The sequence below is a fragment of the Oncorhynchus tshawytscha genome, linkage group LG12, assembly GCF_018296145.1.
Source record: "Oncorhynchus tshawytscha isolate Ot180627B linkage group LG12, Otsh_v2.0, whole genome shotgun sequence".
NCBI classification, from domain to species: Eukaryota; Metazoa; Chordata; class Actinopteri; order Salmoniformes; family Salmonidae; genus Oncorhynchus; species Oncorhynchus tshawytscha.
This window is the reverse complement of record NC_056440.1, coordinates 59732017-59754378: the sequence shown is the minus strand read 5'-3', so window position 1 is coordinate 59754378 and position 22362 is coordinate 59732017. Positions and strand designations below refer to the sequence as shown.

At 45.3% G+C, this 22362-nt stretch overlaps 1 protein-coding gene across 3 annotated transcripts in view; it reads right to left on the bottom strand.

Moving 5' to 3' along the window:
- The window catches only part of LOC112263559 (zinc finger protein 536-like), a 201286-nt gene that overhangs the window by 126610 nt on the left and 52314 nt on the right, over nucleotides 1–22362 (bottom strand). For all 3 annotated transcript variants that reach the window (XM_042330847.1, XM_042330845.1, XM_042330846.1), the window contains exon 3: nucleotides 12198–12326. The gene's annotated coding sequence lies outside the window, so the exon portion shown is untranslated. The remainder of the gene's footprint in view (nucleotides 1–12197; nucleotides 12327–22362) is intronic.

The window sequence follows — 22362 nt, the reverse complement described above, 5'->3', positions numbered from 1 at the left end:
GTTCTCCCTCTCTCCCTCCCTCTCCATAGTTTTTCCCTCCTGCATCTGATTAAGTTAACAATGTGCCGTTATTTGCATGCTGATTTTGCCGGTCCCTCTCCTCAATTCTCTCACAAACACAGGGGCTGGATCACAGTAATGTGATAGCACAGCAGCCAGCCAACGCAATCTCCTGCAAAACCAGGTGTGTGCAATCCACTTCCCTCTTAATTCCTGCCCCCATCCATTTTTTCTCTCCGTTCCCCCCCCCATCCCTGTAGTGTTTATAAGGTTGTATTACAATCAAATCTGGAGCAAGAAAGCCTGTCTATTTTTATTAATTATAGACCGGCGCTGATGTGAATGTATTCCGAAAGCATCTTCAAAATAGGTCGGCATACAGTTTTCTATTCTTATCCCATTTAAATGTCAACATGGTGCAAAGCCCTACAAATTAGTTCAGGCAGACTTCAACCCCCATTTAACATTTGAAGCTCTGTTCTGTAAGCTCAATGTGTGATTTAACGCAGTTTACACATATAAGGAGCTAGTGGTTTGTCTTTCAAACTTCTCATTTCAATACAGATTTTACTGCCAACCTGCCGGAGAAAATGCTGGTGGGGGGAAAAGGGGGGAAAGGGGGGATTATATAAAGCAACAGAAACAATGCATTAGCTTTCGTGAATAATAGAATCTCCGTCGGTCCGTGCGAGATCTACGTTTTTAAGCGTCTCCGCTATAAATCCTCAGCTGAGATGAACACATCACAATTTGGGGGGACGATTTCTTGAACATCTACCCAAAGATGTCGCTAGTGAAAAACAACTATATAAAACACCCCTGTTTATATGCAGGCCGGACACAGTCCCCATAGAGTAACAGGAAACAATGCAATGGAGATCTGTTGTTCAGGTTACTGGTTGTTGAGCATACCAAACAGAGTTCAGACATCTAATACACTGGACCTATTGATACAACCTACACGAGGAAACACGTACCACCATGAACGTCTCCGCAACAAAACAATCCCATTCTTCTCCGAAACGCAATCTGAGATGGACATGTCGCATGGAACGCTATAGAAAATCAAATTTGATTTGGATCGTGACGGGGATAAGAAAATACCATAGAATGCGCACAACAGCGGCTACTACCAATGAGGTCCACTGGCCAGACATGGCCTTCATTGACTCAGCCTCGCCATGGCAGACAGGGTAAAAGGCAGATAAATCGCCTCATACCCTGGGGAAGTGTATCACATGTCAAGCTGTTTCACACCACTGAAACATGGGCTCAACTACAGGCCTGTGGGCCACCCTAAGTCCAGTCAGCCCTGAATGAGGCCTTGCTTTGTGGGGTAAGAATCGAGGATGTGCCCCATACGTTTCATTACACTTCTGGCCATATCTAAGGCATGACTGCATCAACGCCCAGCACAACCAGTTCATTCAGGCGATATGGACCAAGGTCCTCAAGCCCAGTCACAGTTTTTTAGTGCCACAACCTCAATCTAGTCCATTCTGTGTCTTTTGACCAATAGCATCCAAGGTCCCCAGCTCACACTTGCCTCAGATAATCCCAAAACCTGCCATTATAAGTCACCAACTCAGATATGGCTACTTTACATAGGACACATTCCCTTGGAGACTGTTCTGTGCTTGGGGCTACTGTTTCTCCACCTCATACTAGTGTCGTGGCACAGCCCTTTAAATGTCCTAATGGTTCCTTTCTCTGTGGTTTGTTTCTCTCCATACAGCTCAAAGCAAAGTGTTCTATGGGTGTGCCTAACACGAGCGAGCTGAAATGTCAAACGCGTTCTATATCTTTTTATGCACAGAGCGGCCCTAAGGGGTTTAATTGACTGTGGCATGAAGTGAGTTTGAGGCCGTCGAAAGAGCAACGTGAAGATGTTTCATTAACAGACACACAATGAGCCCAATGGCTCCCGTCGAATTGGCAGGGGGTGAAGATTCCCCAAAGTTAAAACACATTTGTCCACAGAGTAAGTGAACTTTCTATGGTATCCATTCAAAATGGGGGGGGGGTTTAGCTTCCAAGTGTGTGAGACTGAGTATGTCAGCATAGTGTGTGAGAGTGAGTATGTCAGCGTAGTGTGTGAGAGTGAGTATGTCAGCGTAGTGTGTGAGAGTGAGTATGTCAGCGTAGTGTGTGAGAGTGAGTATGTCAGCGTAGTGTGTGAGTGAGTATGTCAGCGTAGTGTGTGAGAGTGAGTATGTCAGCGTAGTGTGTGAGAGTGAGTATGTCAGCGTAGTGTGTGAGAGTGAGTATGTCAGCGTAGTGTGTGAGAGTGAGTATGTCAGCGTAGTGTGTGAGAGTGAGTATGTCAGCGTAGTGTGTGAGAGTGAGTATGTCAGCGTAGTGTGTGAGAGTGAGTATGCCAGCGTAGTGTGTGAGAGTGAGTATGTCAGCGTAGTGTGTGAGAGTGAGTATGTCAGCGTAGTGTGTGAGAGTGAGTATGCCAGCGTAGTGTGTGAGAGTGAGTATGTCAGCGTAGTGTGTGAGAGTGAGTATGTCAGCGTAGTGTGTGAGAGTGAGTATGTCAGCGTAGTGTGTGAGAGTGAGTATGTCAGCGTAGTGTGTGAGAGTGAGTATGTCAGCGTAGTGTGTGAGAGTGAGTATGTCAGCGTAGTGTGTGAGAGTGAGTATGTCAGCGTAGTGTGTGAGAGTGAGTATGTCAGCGTAGTGTGTGAGAGTGAGTATGCCAGCGTAGTGTGTGAGAGTGAGTATGTCAGCGTAGTGTGTGAGAGTGAGTATGTCAGCGTAGTGTGTGAGAGTGAGTATGTCAGCGTAGTGTGTGAGAGTGAGTATGTCAGCGTAGTGTGTGAGAGTGAGTATGTCAGCGTAGTGTGTGAGAGTGAGTATGTCAGCGTAGTGTGTGAGAGTGAGTATGCCAGCGTAGTGTGTGAGAGTGAGTATGTCAGCGTAGTGTGTGAGAGTGAGTATGTCAGCGTAGTGTGTGAGAGTGAGTATGTCAGCGTAGTGTGTGAGAGTGAGTATGTCAGCGTAGTGTGTGAGAGTGAGTATGTCAGCGTAGTGTGTGGGCGTGTCAGTGTCAGCCGGTAACAGAGAGCATATATCACTTAGTTGAGCACTGTCTCAATGTATACGTTCATGCCACTTGTTAGTTCAGACCTGCTTCGACTACGAGGACGGTCTCCACGCCGTGCTCCCCGTGCTCTCTGTTCAGTGTCTGTCTACACCAAGCAGTACAGTAGGATCCCTCCTGTTTGCCGTGCGTCAGCTGCTCCTCTTCCTCGATGCGCGTGATAGCCCGACTCGCCGAGCCAAATGCGCGGCGTTGTTCTACGACTTCAAATATTCATCAAACAGAAAGAAAAGAGAGATTCCTCCTATCCCGCGGTAGTAATTTACCAATTATTTGGAGTACCTGCTGACAGGTACGTGTCACAGTCTGCTAGATTCACCCCCTCCCCCCCCCGTCCCCCCCGTCCCGCTCCTACCCCCGCCGCCCTGCCTTTCCCCTGCTGCAGAGAGAGCCGCGCCGCTTCAGGCACACGGTGAGACGAGATGAAGAGGAGGAGGAGGAGAGTTTGACTGCAGCTCTGATGCTTTGATTTGGGAAACGGCTAAGAGCGACGGAGCGTCGAAACTTGGCGTGCTCCAAAACACGCAGCCCGAGTCACTCTCGGGGCGGTTCGACTACTTTCTAAAGGAGTCCGGGAAGACAAGGCCTCTCTTTCCGAAACTCAACCAGCGAAAAAACGATACAAACACGACAAATACAAAACACACAATAAATGGCTCATTAAAGAGAGCAGACAACTACACAAACAAAGCAGCCTTCACTGGCTGTCAGCGGCGCTCTCTGTGATGAGGAGCACAGTGGTGGGGCAAGAGGAAACTCTCTGAAACAGTCTCAAACCACTGCCAAAGTCACTGTGACGGATCTCTCTGCCCGCCTGCCTTATGTCTCCATTTGTCCTGGTGACACATCTAACGTGGATGATAGGCATTGGGAAAACTAGGGCTCCGTAGCTCGGTCTCAGTGAAACAGACCATTTCTTTCCTTCAGTGGAGGACCCCAGAGCTGAAGGGGATGTAATTCAATTAGGCCCTGTGTGTGTGTGTGTGTGTGTGTGTGTGTGTGTGTGTGTGTGTGTGTGTGTGTGTGTGTGTGTGTGTGTGTGTGTGTGTGTGTGTGTGTGTGTGTGTGTGTGTGTAAAGATGCGCTCCCTGAGCATTATGGGAGTTTGGAGGAGCTGGGGGTCTACACGGGGCCATCAATCGGTGTGGAAGTTCAGGCCACCGTGGGCCAGGCGTCCGGGCAGGCGGGCCACTGGAGAGGGAGGAGAGGAGAGTGCTGCCTCTCCATCTCACACTGTGCCCTGAATAAATGAACATCTCTCTAGTGTGTGTCGCGTTGAGGAGGTACTTCAAAAAAAACTGCCCATCGCTCACTCACCGAACGAACGTAAAGAGCTTCTCCTCTGCCTTTTGTTAAGAAACAAGACGGAACAGAAGAAGACGGAACAGAACAGTCGAGTAAGAGCGCGTGGGAGGAAATCATTTGTTTTTCAGGTTAATTCTAATGGTCAGCAAAAATAGCGAAAAGTGTGTCTTTAGGATCCATATACTGTTTCAAATGAATGCAAAGTAGACATCATTTAATTGCTGTATTCTCATTGGAGGAGAAAAGCTCAAGTATATTGTCCAAGGCCAAACAAACCCAGACATCCTGTGTGATTAGACAGTCAGGACAACAACTGCCTAAACATGCAACAGAGGAGTGCCACTGACTGCTTAAGTTGAGTACAGGAAATGTGCTATAGTGCTGTCACTATGTTGAATGATGACATGATTCCTCCTGAACAGATTGTGAGCGGTTGCATCACGCACCGGCATTTGGGACAGTCAGATTCCAGCATTGTATGTCGCAGTCTTTCCCTCAGGTAGGGCAGGTTCACTGTACATCTGGGGCAGAGGACTTCTCACGCTCATTGGGGCGGCAGGTAGCCAAATGGTTAGAGCGTTGGGCCAGTAACCGAAAGGTTGCTAGATCGAATCCCTGAGCTGTCATTCTGCCCCTGAACAAGGCAGTTAAACCCACTGTTCCCGAGGCCGTCATTGTAAATAATAATTTGTTCTTTATTTAGTTTAAAAAAATAATTTTGGGCTGGATCCACTTTATGATACTAATCCCATAGATGGTCATTGACCCGGCCCATGAACATATCTGCCACACAATCCAGTTCTAATTCAAAAAGCCCTGCACCGTATCTAAACGTCTCTCTGCAGCGCATGTTGTGTGGTGTCTGCATGGTGACAAGCATCCTTAAGAAGCTTAGGTGCACGCGTGCACAGTGTGTGTGCGTTTTCAGTCGAGACCGTCTCATAAATAGTTAACAGAACGACGCACCGGGAAGGAATTAACCACCTTTACTCGTCTTTAATTACTACGAAGTCCACCTCTGTACCACCGATCTATAAATACATAGTGAATCCCAAGTGGGACTGAAGTTACTCAGTCCAATGTCTTACAGAGATGTACCTCAGCAAAAAAGCCCCCAAAAGCCCAAAATGTGAACCGTAACACAGAAATTGGGACAAACCATACGTCCTTCTGTGTATTTTGGGATCCCACTAATTCATTTGGATAATACTACAAAAAAATGATATCTTAAAAAAAAAAAAAATTAAATGATGAGAAAAAAAATGAATTTGAAGAGGGAGAAAAAGAGAGAAGTCCTAGGGGGATATGTGATGAATCCAGGTCTTAGGGGTGTTCCAGGGAGTAAAATAAGGTTGAACCTCAATAGGATCAACATTCAGGGCAAAACTGCAATAAAAGTAGAAATCTGACAGAGAAAATGATCTGTAATTAGGACAAACAGCACTAAAAGCAAGTTCAAAGATAATTGTTTTTAGAGGAGTGTGTGACTGACTGCGAGGAATCCCAGGGCGGCCAGTTTGTGTGGTGGAGAGAGAGAGAGAGAGAGAGAGAGAGAGAGAGAGAGACAGATAGACAGACAGACAGACAGACAGACACAGACAGACAGACAAAAAGAAAGACACAGATAGAGGCTAGTGTGCGCGCGAGAGAGAGAGAGAGAGAGAGAGAGATGTATGGAGAGAGAGAGAGAGAGAGACAGACAGACAGACAAAAAGAAAGACACAGATAGAGGCTAGTGTGCGAGAGAGAGAGAGAGAGAGAGAGAGAGAGAGAGAGAGAGAGAGAGAGAGAGGATGGATGGAGAGAGAGAGAGAGACAGACAGACAGACAAAAAGAAAGACACAGATAGAGGCTAGTGTGCGCGAGAGTGAGAGAGAGAGAGAGAGAGAGAGAGAGAGAGAGAGAGAGAGAGAGAGAGAGAGAGAGAGAGAGAGAGAGAGAGAGACTAGAGACAGGCGAATTAAAGAGAGAGATAGAAGGAGAGCAGAAAGAGAGCAAGTCCAAAGTGAGATCGGGGTTAAAGGGAAAGTCGCTGAAGGTGAAATCTTCCATTGGTATTTGAGGAAAAAGGAAACGAACAAAGACACCCTGCCGAACAAGCACCGATCCATCATAAGACCAGGCCATAAAAATAAAAAACAAGTGTCCCCAACACACTTATCCCCCTCACACATCTTTCCACAAAGAGGCCTATTGTTGTTGCCTTTTCACAACACATTGGGCTTTGATGGATTCTGCCTGCTAAAGAAAAGGGCCCGAATGAAAGGCAGGGGTGTATGAAGAAAGAAAAAAAAGGATGCTTAAACAAAGATATGAATTAAAAGAAAAGAGGTGGCCCAGGACCCAGGACTGTAGACTGTCCCTGAGTTGCGCCCGAGGCCCGAGCACTAAGCCAAAGCCTTCTCACAAAGACTATAGAATTCAATTTTTTTTTTATCATTAGGGAAATAAAGAAATGTTAATAACAATGTCTATCCTCTCGTTATTTACCTAGCTACTTCATATGCACACTACAGAGAACTACTTCAGAAAACCCCTGTAAATATCCTATGAGAAACAGTCTAGAGTTGGTAGTTCTTAGTACTTCTCTTTGGACTGCTATGGTAAGGTCTGTTTTCCTAACAAGCCAATCCCTAAAAAACTTCACCAAGTGAATGTCCACTGCAAAAGCCCTACTTGCATAAGCAACCGGTAGATCATGGCCCCAAAGAAACACCTTTTTTTCCCTTCTAGGCCTCACAGTGAAGTCACTCTTGGCATGTCTCAAAACATAACATAATTGTGTTTTAGCGGACTGAGACGGGGGACTAAAAATACACACAATAGCGTAGAGATGAGCAAACACAACCAAAAAAAGAAGAGAAAAGAAAAGCGTTTGTCCTTCAGCACAGTGTTTTCTCTGTACTGTCCCACAGCCAATAACTGTGGAATAAACGGATATGTGAATTAAACCCCATTGTTTTAAAGAGCTGCTGCTATATTTAGTCGCTTTCGACTTCATGCAATAGAATTTTGCCAATGTTTTTGTATTTCTGCACTTGGACTGCATATCTCACGTTGTACGAGCAAGTGTAAGTGTGTGTGCATGTGTATAAAAAAAACAACAGTTCAGCCATGCGATTTTTGCAATTAGAAAAGACACAAAAATAATTATTCTGCAGCACACTCAGGCGACATATCCTGAATCGACGATGCACGGATCACGTGTTTAATAAAAAGGTTAATCAGTTGTTAATCAGTGGATTAATAACTTGTTATTTTCTTTACAAAACCATTAATATTATGCCATAAATATTCTATGTTGATGGGTCATTTTTTGTGGTAGGGGGGGGGGTGAGAGCTAGAGTGTGCAATACACAGGCTGATGTGCATTAATCACGTTTTGGCGAAGACAAATACATTCGTTCATGTTTATTAATACAACCCTGGTGAAAACAATACTCTTTACATGATGAATAAAGTATTTATCAACAATGCTACAAAAGGACAGAGATTAGGGACTGGAGACTGGAGACAGCGGTCCAAAGTCAAAATGCTGGGGGCAAAAGTTCATTAACATTTAAGATAGGGCATAAACGGCTTAAGGAGGGGGGGGGGTGAGGCTGATTCCACATTGTAGGGACAGTGTCGGGAACGGGTGTGAGGGGTGAGAGTCTGTTCTGGGGGAAGGGGGTTAAACAGAGATTTTCTGTCCCTTTCTTAACAAATTACCCTGCCGGTTTTCTAATCAAAGCAAAACAAATATTGCCTTTCGTTCGCTCCATTTGTTGAACGAACATATGACGTTCCCAAAATACTCATTCCCAGCTCAAATGTAATTAAATTGTGCCTTTAGTGAAAACATGCAGTGGTACTCCAATTAGTTCTGTTTTTGTCATTGGGAGAGAAAAAAAAATGGAATCGGGCATGCCCAAGGCACCGTCGTGTCCCGGAATGACACAATGCCTTGTCGGTATGAAGTGGGTGTGTTTTGGAGATGGTGTCTGGGTACGTCGGGGTGATAGGGGTGCAGAGTGTTTATAAGTTTTGGAGATGTTGTCTTGTTGTTGTGAGGGGAATACACAGTCAATGTGTTGATAAGACGGTGGATGTGTCTATTTGAGACGGTGGGTGTAGTAGGCACAAGGTCACAATGGATCTCTCAATCTCTCTTTTTCTCTGGTCTTCTCATTCTTGTCCTTCTATCTCTCTCTCTATATGTATAAAGCTCTGTGAAGTATGTGGGTAGCAAACTATTGAACCGGCTAACTAAGTAATTGCTTATTTTCATTTAACTCTAAATGGTGTTTTTTTTATTGACGGACTGCATGGATTGCCCTGCAAAATGTCATCCATCTACCTGTCGATGAATCTATCCGTTCATTTAGTGATCAGTCCACCTGATATGCATTTTACTCATGTCTAAACACCTTTATTGCCAATCAATGGAAAGCAAAGTATGTCGGAAACTAAGTAACTTGCAGGCCTGAGGACATATACAACATTGGATATTTGTCAATGGCCACGCATCAAGTCCTGTTGCTGGACTTCTAGATACCGAGAAAATGTACAATACCCACTGGCAGATCACAACGTAAAATGCAGTGTGTCCGTGTGTCTGTGAGTTTTGTGTCTTTGTGTGTCCGTCTGTGGCTGTGCGCATTTCTGTGTCTGTGTGCCTATATTATCTCTCATATCCTCCTCGCCGCCAATCTCCATAAACAGAGGAGAGAAGGAGAGAGAGAAAAGGCAAAGAGGGCAGGCGAGGGAGAGATTGAAGATGAAAAGGGAGAGGGGAGATCCATTTTGTGTTCAGTTAAACACTGATTTCATCATCTGGGTAAAACACATAACTTAAAACTGAAATCAAATATTAAAAATGACAGGCCTTATAAGTGCGGTGAGTGATCCGGGGTCACGGAGGGAGGGAGGCGCGGGCGGCTTGTCAGCCACTATCTGTCAGAGTGAATTAGAAACAATCAGTGGGGACTGAAAGGGAAGGTGATTGTTATTAGGCAGCAGGGCTGTGAGCAGGCTCCCCAGATGTGGCCATGCATATAAAAGAACAGGAAGCCAGCAGTTTAATTCAGGAAGCGCTGGCGTACACGGCCGCACAAAGCAGGAAGGGGGGGGGGTAGGCCCTTTGTCGCTAATAAGCTCAAAGTTACTTTGATAACAGGCGGGGTTAGGCGCCGGAATAAAAGCACTTTTCTCTTCTTTTTCTCTGGGTTTCATTTCACACACCACCCTCAGCAGTCAGTCAATATCTAGGAAATATAATGGGAGTGGAGAAATCGGGGGTGAAATGTAGATAAGTCGACCTTAACACGCGAAGGGGAAGAGACGGCTGTGCCCATATATCAATTACCCCTGCTATCATAGGAGGATGATGAAGGGCTTGAGTGTTGGGCTCCAGGCCCCCCAGCCCAGGCCCCTTCGGTCCCCTCTGTCGCCTGACAGTCTCTCTCTCTCCCCTGCACCGGGTAGGGAGGAGGACGGACGTGCCTGCTTTTGACTCCAGCGCCAGACCTGCTATCTGTCAAGGGCTCCCACTGCTCCTCTGAGACAGACATCACGCCTACAGATTGTTGTCATGGACGACGGCAGGGAGGGGAGGGGTAGATGTGTACAATATGTTTTCAAAGGGAGCCGGGCTTGATCTGAATGATAAGGAGAGACGCTAATCTGCTAGGATACGGCCTCAAAGGCACATTGGCTCTGACACTGAAAACCTCGCGCCACAGAGAAGCAGCTCCCTGGTAAATCCCTATAGACCCAGGGAGGCCAACTATCTGCATATGTCGTACTGTCACAGTCCGGCAAGAACTCCACGTTCCCGTCACAAAAACACACGGCTAGGCTAAAAATGATCACTCAGTCCTGCGCATTTATGTCACTGATTACATAAAGAACATTGGAAATGTTTCTGTGTCATTTTTTCTTTTCTCCCGAGAGACTGAAGGGCTTGAGGATATTTTCTACTGACAGCTTTCGAACGTTTCGCATTTTCCGCAGGTAACGCGGGCCCTTGTCTCAAGCACTAGTAGCATTCAACTCCAGCAATGTGAAATCAATGACATCTGAAAATGAAGGACGTTGTTGAGACTGTTGTTTCCAACGTGCTTCCATCTCCTTTAAATGTTGAATGGCTTTCGATCCCCATTTTTACTTGTAGTCGGGAGAGATATCTCCAAAAATGATCCCAGGCTTGAGATTTAGCGATCCCGTAATAGGTTTAAACTACTAAATAAAAGCTTTATGTTTTATCCTGGTGATCATTTGCACGGTGTACTTACACATGCTTCTCCAGTTTTGTGCCTTCCAGGTTTGTGTTCGGAGTCAAGACTAGAGGGTGGTATGCGGTGTTTAACATGTTACTGCTAAATATTCCCCAGGGTAATAACAGTGTATATATGACGATTGGAAGCGTGAGAAAATGAAAGAAAGAGAGGAGGAGGGGGGTACAGAAGAGACAATAAGAGAAACATATGGAGAGACAGAGTCAAAGGATACATGCAGAATAGTGTGTGGAGCAGAAGGGAAAAGCGAGTGACACAGACAGAGAGAGAAGTGACAGAAAGGAGAAGAGTGTGAGTCAGACAGCGGAAGGGAGAGGGACGTAGATGGAGGGAGGGTGGTTGAGTGAGGTGGCTCTTATAGTCAGATCCTTCCTTACAGGACATGTCTTAGATTTCAGTGCGATTAGATCGTGAGGGATATGGGAGATGTTCGAGAGGAGCATTAGTAATTAATCACTATGAGGTCTGGGATTTCCACTTTCACTGTCTGGGGCCTGGGCCTAGCTAGATACCCTACCAACTTTTTTTTTAAAGAACACTACCCAATGTCCCTGCTTATTTTTTATTTGATTTTTTTGTGTGTGTGTAGCTTTCCCAGTCAGTGTAAAGAGAGAATGAAAAGGGAAGCAAAGAAAAGGCATCACAAAAAAAAAAAAGATATTGGAGGGCTTTAAGAGGCAAATCACTTCCTTTCTGCAGTGTGCTAATTATTACTCCAGCCATAACGAGCTTTAGTCTCCTCCATAGACACAGACGGTGTGCTTTAAGCCTTCACACGGATCACTACTGTAGGGAATGAGTGACCATAAAAACAGAATGGCCTTCACTTACGCTTCTTTCTCACCATTTCTCTTCTCTTTTTTTCCCCTTTTTTTCTGCACTATGAATAAATTTAGTCTGTCCCGGACATGAAAATGTCAAATACCTAAAATACACCTAGGCTAAATAGCGTATTAATTTTTAATGCTCGCTCATCCTATGCTGCTATTCTCATATCTAGCCTGTCTGCCAACAGCTGTTGCAGGCTCCCTCACAGGGGATTTATCATCCATCTAAAAGAGAAAGGGAGCGTTGTTCAAAAGACAAGGAAGGGAGCCTTATTTTCATGGATCCGTACCTCTCGTTTAATTCAAGCCTGAAACGTCTCCCTGTGATATACGAGGAGAATTCAATTACACTAATGCCAAAACATAAATTGTTCATGATTCGTCCCACATTTTCCATGTTATATTGCTAGCTGGCTCTTATAAATGAAAAATAAATAAGGTGGGTAGTCATGAAGTGGAAGTATAGTGACATCGGAGAGGTGGCACAAGGGGAGGGGGGAGATTTGGAACAGGCATGTTTCAGTGGGGTAACTGAGTGACGTTCAGTGTGTTTTTAGATGGCTGGTGATTATGGTAGATTATCACAATCCAGATTGTAACAAAGTTACTAGCATTAGCAGAAACCTATGGTGGCAAAGTAGAGAGTGTGTGACAGAAGGTGTGTGTGTGGGGGGGGCATACCTTAACACACTAACTGCATACTGGTCTGGAGCCTGTCTGTCAGGTTCGAGGAGACCCAGACAGATCACTGCCACTGAGTCACTACAGCACACAGCAATGACGACCGACCTAGAAGGATGTGTCTCTTTCCTGTCAGAGAGAGAAAGGGAGGGGGAAAGAGAGGGGGGAGAGAGAGAGAGAGGGGGGACAGGGAGAGAGGGAGAGAGAGAGAGGGGGACAGGGAGAGAGAGAGAGAGAGGGACAGGGAGAGAGAGAGAGAGAGAGGGAGATGATGTCAAGTGAAATGTAACAAATTCACTGAAAGGCAGCGATGCGCAGAGGTCAAGGAAATGCAGCCGAAAAAGGTTAAAGATGAAATCAAAGCCGTGCCTTGTAGCGGGCTGAAAATCTATCCCTCCAAGGCAAGGCCATCGCTGACGCGCGGCAGACAAGATGCTAAATACTGCACGGCACTCTGGGATCTTTCATTTTCATCCGATCAATAAGGGCTTATATTTATCAGGATTCCAAGCAGCTGCCACATCTGACAACCTCCACTTCATTTTATCACTCCTCCTCCTCCTCACGCTAAATCGGGAGCCATCAACCATAAAAGAGACTGAGGCCTCTAGCTTCGCCATTTACACCCTCAGACACAATTCCATTAAAGGACCCCCCTTTTCTGGTTAAAGAAACATGCGTTGTCATTATGGTTTTGGCAACAGACCACCACGCTCTTCATATGCTCTTTGTTCCCTTATCCCCACCCATAACGCCACAAAGAGAAGGCAGACTTCAGACGTTCACACATTAGACCCCTTTTCTAATGTTTGAGATTTATTTCAAAAGAACCAAACTTGTGAAGCCCCCCTATAATTCAAAGTATTAAAATGAGCAGAAGATTTTTTTTTTTAAGGGGGTGAGTTAAAATAGCTCAATCTCTAATCATCTGTACGACAATATTTGCTGTGAGGCATTCTAAATAGATTATCGCTGGTCCATCTGTGTCATCATTGATTTATAAGGCATTAAGCTGCTTTGGAAAAGGGAGGCCTTCCCACTACAGCAAAGGGCTTCTTCTTTTTTAAATCAGGGGCATGGCAACAGAACAACCCCGGCACTTGTCTGCTCAAGAAACTCTTTCCTTGAAGCGTTAGTGAGAGGGGAAGTAAAAATAAGATGGCTATATCCGGTTTTAGGAAGCATGAACCTTTTTTTTTTTACAAAGAGATGGGGAGGAGGGGAGGAATTGCAAAAAAAAAGAAAAAACACACACAAACACAAAAAACAAGGGACATCATTAACATATGAATACTATATGCAAATGGTTAGGAGAGAGCAGATGTTGGTGCATTTAATTGACCTATATGTGAATTGCATCCAAACCTTTTACTCTGTTACTACGCCCAGTGTACAATATAAACTGGATTCAGGGACTGGCACACAGAACATCAGTGTGAATAGACAGAGTGAGAAACAGTTTGAACACGAGAGACGGAGAGAATAGGTGTTTCAAAGGAGAGAGGCGTCTTGACAGGAAGCTGTCAGAGCTGGATGAAACTCAAAGACAGCGCCTGGCTGTCACTGTCCCTCTGCTGTCTCGTGCGGATGACATCACCGTGCGACTGTGGAAATGGATCACTTAATGGCCCTTGGAGAGCAATGCCGTCTGTGACATGTTACTGTATGCAGCATTAAGGCCTGGATTACAGCACACTGTCTTTATGGATATTCATATCTAGACTTCTCAATCTTCTCTACTTCTCCCTGCCCTTAGCTTCTCCCCTTTCTCCCTGCCATTAGCTTCTCCCTCTTTTCTCCCCTTTCTCCCTGCCATTAGCTTCTCCCTCTTTTCTCCCTGCCATTAGCTTCTCCCTCTTTTCTCCCTTTCTCCCTGCCATTAGCTTCTCCCTCTTTTCTCCCCTTTCTCCCTGCCATTAGCTTCTCCCTCTTTTCTCCCCTTTCTCCCTACCATTAGCTTCTCCCTATTTTCTCCCCTTTCTCCCTGCCATTAGCTTCTCCCTCTTTTCTCCCCTTTCTCCCTGCCATTAGCTTCTCCCTCTTTTCTCCCCTTTCTCCCTGCCATTAGCTTCTCCCTCTTTTCTCCCCTTTCTCCCTGCCATTAGCTTCTCCCTCTTTTCTCCCCTTTCTCCCTGCCATTAGCTTCTCCCTCTTTTCTCCCCTTTCTCCCTGCCATTAGCTTCTCCCTCTTTTCTCCCCTTTCTCCCTGCCATTAGCTTCTCCCTCTTTTCTCCCCCTTCTCCCTGCCATTACCTTCTCCCTCTTTTCTCCCCTTTCTCCCTGCCATTAGCTTCTCCCTCTTTTCTCCCTGCCATTAGCTTCTCCCTCTTTTCTCCCCTTTCTACCTGCCATTAGCTTCTCCCTCTTTTCTCCCCTTTCTGCCGGAGAAAGGAGAGAAGTCACGCATCTTAAGCGGAAATGTTTGCATGGGTGAGCCATGAGAAACACAGATGCTATTTTCATCTAGGCTCTGCCTCCTTGTCTCCCTCCCTTTCTCCTGCTTGGGAATGTCATTAAATTGTATTAAATAGCCTTTTGTCCAGAGGGCAAGGACCACCCCGATATATGATAATACATTAATGCCCCAGTGTTGCAGCCAGTGAGCTGAGACGATTTTAAGGCCGAGAGCTGGGCGGAACAAGCATGAAGCACCATTGTGTGTGTGTATTTGTGTGTGTGTTTGTATGTGTGTGTGTGTGTGTGCACGCGCTGCGCGTGCGTGTGTGTCTATACGTGTGCATGTGGCTCTCTAACAACTGTGACACATACTAATAGAAACATACCTAATAAATAACAAGCTTTCAGGGTCTGGCAAGCTGACATTTTCTCTGTGAGCAGGACAATTTCATATCTGCGGTGCAGGGAACCAAATTGCATCACACGGAGATGCCAGCAGATTAGCATAAAAATTAACACTTAAATTTCAGCTTATTGCCAACCCCACTCCTGCTCCTCCTGCCACACAACAATCAATTCCTCTTATAAATCTGATTAGATTCCATGACGCTTATTATCCTAGGCATGTCCCTACACTGCCTTCCAAGGCTCCAAGACTATTTGTTTAAATAGAACGAAAGAGCTGATAAATCTATAGGTGTGCTTCTCATGCACACGCATGCCACCTCTCCCCCTACTCTCTCTCTCTCTCTCACTCTCTCTCTTTCTCTCACTGTTGGTCTGATCTGCAGATCACCAACGATGTGGAACAATAGGGAGTGAAATCGATCTTGACGGATACGCTGTAGCACTGTACAACTTAGCTGATGTCCAGATTGTTCTGGGGGGAGCACAAAACTAGCTCATGCATGAAAAAATATATATTTAAAAAATAAGTTTACACTTGGTAAGGCCTCCGATGTTCTGAGCTTGTTTATATATGACGGTCCAGAGACCATCTTTGCTTGATCTCCCCCTTTGACCACCTCCCTCCGATGACAACTCAATCCATGAACTGACATCTCATGATTGATGCTGTTGTTTTCCAAATTGCTTGTCCTTCTTGAGATTCTTTATGCCGTGAATATCGCTCCAGAAGTTGAAAAGAATATTACTGTTATTCTAAAAGGTCAATCCAATGAAAATGTTTTTGGTCTTTTTCTTCTTTAGACCAGCACTAAAGTAGGCCTTTTCAGTCATAAAGTAGGTCTTTTCAGTCATAAAGTAGGCCTTTTCAGTCATAACGTAGGCCTTTTCAGTCATAAGGTAGACCTTTTCAGTCATAAAGTAGGCCTTTTCAGTCATAAAGTAGGCCTTTTCAGTAATAAAGTAGGCCTTTTCAGTCATAAAGTAGGTCTTTTCAGTCATAAAGTAGGCCTTTTCAGTCATAACGTAGGCCTTTTCAGTCATAAGGTAGACCTTTTCAGTCATAAAGTAGACCTTTTCAGTCATAAAGTAGACCTTTTCAGTAATAAAGTAGGCCTTTTCAGTCATAAAGTAGGCCTTTTCAGTCATAAAGTAGACCTTTTCAGTCATAACGTAGGCCTTTTCAGTCATAAAGTAGGCCTTTTCAGTCATAACGTAGGCCTTTTCAGTCATAAAGTAGGCCTTTTCAGTCATAACGTAGGCCTTTTCAGTCATAAAGTAGGCCTTTTCAGTCATAACGTAGGCCTTTTCAGTCATAACGTAGGCCTTTTCAGTCATAACGTAGACGTTTTCAGTCATAAAGTAGACCTTCTCAGTCATAACGTAGGCCTTTTCAGTCATAAAGTAGGCCTTTTCAGTCATAAAGTAGACCTTCTCAGTCATAACGTAGGCCTTTTCTGTCATAAAGTAGGCCTTTTCAGTCATATCGTAGGCCTTTTCAGTCATAAAGTAGGCCTTTTCAGTCATAAAGTAGGCCTTTTCAGTCATAAAATGCACATCATTCATCAAGTGCACAGCTATTTCCAATGGCCTCCGTGTTTATCTAGGGGGAAATTGGAGCAAGGAAAACCATCTCATGTTGGAAAGCTTAACACTGTTGCAATGAAACATTTTTCAATATAGTACTTTAGAAAACATTGCACAAACATGTAGTAAAAGCAGAGCGCACGTTGGGTGGCTTGCTAGGCAGAGAGACGGGGCTCACTTTTGTTTAGACGAATGGCATTTCATTGCATCCAGATGTCTTTAAGCACCATCCCTGCACTCCAAGACGTACGCAGAACGTACACAAACATTTACATCTAACTGCATTCCTCCTCCATGCTTAAGAGTGTCCCGGTCCCCTCCACTCCCCCAGACTATGGCTCGTGTTAAGGTGAATTACCATTCAGATCCAGGGCTTTAAGACTGGAGGATGAAACGTGATTAAGAGTTCCTGTCTTGTGTTGTGTGTGTGTGCCTACTCTGGGCCTTCTGGCTGTGAACAGGGGAGACGTTTTATCCTCTCGTGGGTTGAGAATTCCACGCCGGCGTGACGCCGCGTCACATTGTAGGCCACGCGCCTGAGGAGATCTGGGACAGAGGTGTGCCAAGGGCTGAGTCAGGCGTTACAAAATAATACTGGTATGTATAAAGGCCCCGATTTGATGCCCTAACTGCTCTACAACACAGTGGAGCAAAGACGAGAGAGAGAGAGAGAGAGAGAGAGAGAGAGAGAGAGAGAGAGAGAGAGAGAGAGAGAGAGAGAGAGAGAGAGAGAGAGAGAGAGAGAGAGAGAGAGAGAGAGAGAGAGAGAGAGATGAGACAGAGGGAGTAAAAGAGAGAGAGTGAACGTCTGATGTTATAAGTGGATAACAACAGCCCCTGCGATGCAGCAGTGGAGGGGCAGAATAATTTAAACCAGCTAACCCCTCCTCACCCTCTAGCCAACCCTCTATTCTTATGTTAACACCACTAAAGAGGAGTGGGCCCACCCAGCAGTAGAAACTTAAGTCCATGCTTCAGGAAAAATAATCTATTTCTCTCCAAAGGCTAATGTAACTTTACTCACTTACACCGTCCATAAGCGCAAACTCCGGCAACACCAATACATTTACCGTGCCTTTAAAGCATATTACCTTTCACAGAGTTTAAGAACAATAAACGGGGTGCTTAGCTGGTCTATTTTCTCTCTGTAATGCCTCGCAATGGCGGGGGAAGAGTTTGAAAGTCTTTAAATTCAGAGTAAACACTGCTTTCTTTGTTGATTGTACAGTCTTTCATTTTTTGGGGTGGTTTTTGTTTTTTGGTGCGGATATTTCTTTTCTCCTTCAGAGCCTGTTGTTTTCTCTCCAAACAATACATCCCCTCTCACATCTGAAGTACAACACCTCGCTGACATTTTATAGGTTAAACCCTGCTGAACGGCGAGTCATACTTTGTGCCGCCGGTTTATTTTTTATGGCCGTGTGTAATTAAGGCAGCATGTCCTATCTCTCAGCCATCTATGCCAAGGCCTTTATTTAAACAACTTTATTGTGAAATGTTTGCGTTCTCAGCATTCGGCTGGGCCCACACACAGATTATTATTTCATACTTCTCCAGGACTTTTTGAAGAGTTTACGCTTAGAGCGGTTATTGTTTTTGATTACCGGCAGTCTCTTAAGACTCGACGCGACCGGCTAAAAAACATGTTTACAGAATCCGGGTGTGAACTCGAAGGCCTTACCCAGGCCAAATGTACATTCTCCATATGATTTATGGAGCTCAGATTAAACTATTTATGTCCACGCACGGCTGTTTAAATTCACTGCTTGTTTTTTTTTTTTAAGAGTGCACGTGGATGTTTGCATTCTCACTGTGTTTAATGGAATTTGATGGAAAGATTGAATGTTTACACTTCATCAGAAGTGATACAAAAATAATAGTAAGTTCAGCAAATGCTTATTATCAGCTTATTGGAGTAGTAATATCTAATATCTACCCATAGAAAAAGTGATTTCCAGTATCCACAACACAGACACACACACACAATGCAAACGGGCATATCCACAAACCAAAAACACACATCAAGGTTGTCTGGAGACCTACAAGGCTGTGGGGGTCACTGTGTGTCTGGCTGTCTAAGAGGGTGACTTTGGCAGTCTCTGTGTGGTTTCAGGACCAGGCTGAAAGTAAAAGTGAGTTATTGTTTGTGGAGACACAACACTAGACAGGATCAGGCTGAAAGTAAAAGTGAGTTATGTGTGTGGAGAGACAACACTAGACAGGATCAGGCTGAAATTAAAAGTTAGTTATTGTTTGTGGAGACACAACACTAGACAGGATCAGGCTGAAAGTAAAAGTGAGTTATTGTTTGTGGAGACACAACACCAGACAGGATCAGATATAATTTGAATGGTGTCTTCTGATGACTGATGCTCATTACACCAGCATACACAATTTAAGTGTGACACATCATAGTGAGTCAGGTGGTGGTAGAGCACAGGGCACATCCAAGAAGCTTCCAGTCAAGGAGGCTTGCTTTTAACACGTACACATGCACCGCCTATCACACCTTTGTTGCTCCTTACTGTTCTGCTTTTTAGAAATATACAGCAAAGGATGCTGACAATCAAGGATGGGAAAAGGGTGGACTGGTCACACCTCAGCAGTCACATGTACTGTACTCCATGCCTTGTTAAAAGCCGCCATACAGACACTCACTTTTATACAACAAAATTCAAAAAGGTTCTATTTAATGTGCATCCTTACTTATCCTGTGTAAGAAAAAAAACATCCGCTTGCCCCTCAAAGAAAAGAAAAACCCAATCCCAGATATGAATGTTGGTAAAAGGCTTTTTCATTCTCCGTTCCTAATAGAAAGCTCTCTACCGCCGTTCCCCTTGTAACCCACAGCCGTCCCACAGGAGTTGGCCTGGGACATGCCCTGTCCTCTATGATAACCACAGGGTGAATATCTCCTATGAATGGCCATCTAAGGGCCCGGGGCTGTGCTGTTGTGTGCAGACGGGACTTCTGAAAGCGTGGGTTTGCCGTCTTTGGATGAAGAAAATGAAATTCTTTCACTTTGAATGTGTGCTCTGCTACACAGCCACCCAACCTTGCTAGTCACTTCATTTCTGTTCTGAGTTCAGGTGTTCTTTTTCACTCCCTCTGTCTGCAGCTACTTGAGCATATTTACTAAGACCCTACTATCCTAATAGTGCAAACTGTATATCCGAGGTTGACTAGCTACATTTGAGTAGTTTAAATAAAGCAGGGGGAAAAAACGTTCTCAGTACTGACTCCATCTGTTTAATAGCTTGACTTGTGCTTAAGGGTAGATGAGTGCCAGGCAGTCTGACCTGAGGCTTGTTAAGGGAAACTAGACGGGTGGATTGTGTCTCCGTGACACATGGGCACAGACACACCAGTCATCTATAAACTCGCCAGAGAGGGAGACCCCCAAGTCTCTCCAGGCACATTAGGAAACCGCTCAGCAACGTGTTTGCACTTGTGCTACAAATCATGCTATTCCCACATTGCATTGGAGTTGAGTTCTAGCGTAACGGCGTGTGTGTGTGTGTGTGTGTGTGTGCAAACAATCTGTATAACCTGCACAGACCCTGGCCCTGCCTGGAGCAAGGCAAAGCCCATGTGAGAGGCTTGTTCTGCAGCACACAGGCTGTCTCACTCTCTCTCTGTCACTTTCCTCACAAGTCCTCAGACCATCATCCCCACACCTAGTTTCATACATTGGAAAATCCACACACACACACACACAGCCTTTTACCACAACCTGCCCGACAACACTATGCTAATGTGGTCTACCCTGACAACAGATCGAAGCCATACTACCAGATCTGGGCTTTAGTGTAGCCTTATTCACCCCCCCTCCCCCAATCATATGTGCTGTAGAAGCCTCACAGCATAGGGAGTCAGGGCAGACACTTCTTTACCTCAGCCTCACAGCATAGAGAGTCAGGGCAGACACTTCTTTACCTCAGCCTCACAGCATAGAGAGTCAGGGCAGACACTTCATTAACTCAGCCTCACAGCATAGAGAGTCAGGGCAGACACTTCTTTACCTCAGCCTCACAGCATAGAGAGTCAGAGCAGACACTTCTTTACCTCAGCCTCACAGCATAGAGAGTCAGGGCAGACACTTCTTTACCTCAGCCTCACAGCATAGGGAGTCAGGGCATACATTTCTTTACCTCAGCCTCACAGCATAGAGAGTCAGGGCAGACACTTCTTTACCTCAGCCTCACAGCATAGGGAGTCAGGGCAGACACTTATATACCTCAGCCTCACAGCATAGGGAGTCAGGGCAGACATTTCTTTACCTCAGCCTCACAGCATAGAGAGTCAGGGCAGACACTTCTTTACCTCAGCCTCACAGCATAGAGAGTCAGGGCAGACATTTCTTTACCTCATTCTCACAGCATAGAGAGTCAGGGCAGACATTTCTTTACCTCATTCTCACAGCATAGAGAGTCAGGGCACACTTCTTTACCTCAGCCTCACAGCATAGAGATTCAGGGAAGGCACTTCTTTACCTCATTCTCACAGCATAGGGAGTCAGGGCAGACACTTATTTACCTCAGCCTCACAGCATAGGGAGTCAGCGCAGACACTTATATACCTCAGCCTCACAGAATAGGGAGTCAGGGCTGACACTTCTTTACCTCAGCCTCACAGCATAGAGAGTCAGGGCAGACACTTCTTTACCTCAGCCTCACAGCATAGGGAGTCAGGGCAGACATTTCTTTACCTCAGACAAAGGGAAACAGATCGAACAGGCCACCTGGCCACCGCCAAGTAAGCACTTCTCAGACTGAGACGAGAGCGCTGAAACTGGATCCATTGTGCAGGGTCATGTCACCAGCACACATGGACCAAATGTCCATTCATCTTTAAGTACAAGACACAGGGGGAAAACAATTTTGGTTGAAAATATAATCTTGGGGCAAGTCCCAACACTACATAAAATAATGTCAGGGGTAAATACAGGCTACTTCATATTACAGATCATTCTGATGTTAAATGTTATTGGTGATAGAGAACATTGGTTGCTGACCATTGAAGACCTGGGATGGCATGGTTTATGGTCCACACACACACACACAGTGCACGCCACCCAGAGCACTATCGATCGCACCTGGCTCCGACACACTCTCATCGTTGTCATTCAAACCCTCTCAATTTTTAATCACCAGTTCAACACTAGATCCAGTCCCTCCACTGGGCTGCGCGCACACACACACACACACACACACACACACACACACACACACACACACACACACACACACACACACACACACACACACACACACACACACACACACACACACACACACAGTACACTTACTGTAAGCAAGGTTAGACTGCACAACCGACCAGAAAGAACACAACAGGCCCACAGACAGGCTCATACAATAGATCTCATGGCTTTTAGAAAGCCCACCAACTTTCCCCCTTCGGCTTGACCTTGCTCGAGTGATATTCATTACATCATTAAGTTACCTCTTCATTAACTTTTCATTATTTATGGAGGCTTTGGGGAGTGGAGTCTTTATCAAATAGTATCTTTCGTTGAGCGCACTATGTAGAGGACAGCTCCCCCTGAGAACCAGCCCGGTATCTTTCTCTCACTGCCAATAGGAGTATCAGCCATGGGCCCTGTCATCCCATACCTCAAAAATACTGCTCTGATCAGACTGGGGGGCAGCTACTCTGGCTTACAAACAGAGGGCGTGTCCTCTATAAAATAGTCACAGGGATTCTAGCATAGCTTTATAGCCACAGCGTATAGTCATCAGTTATCTTTCTGTCCCAC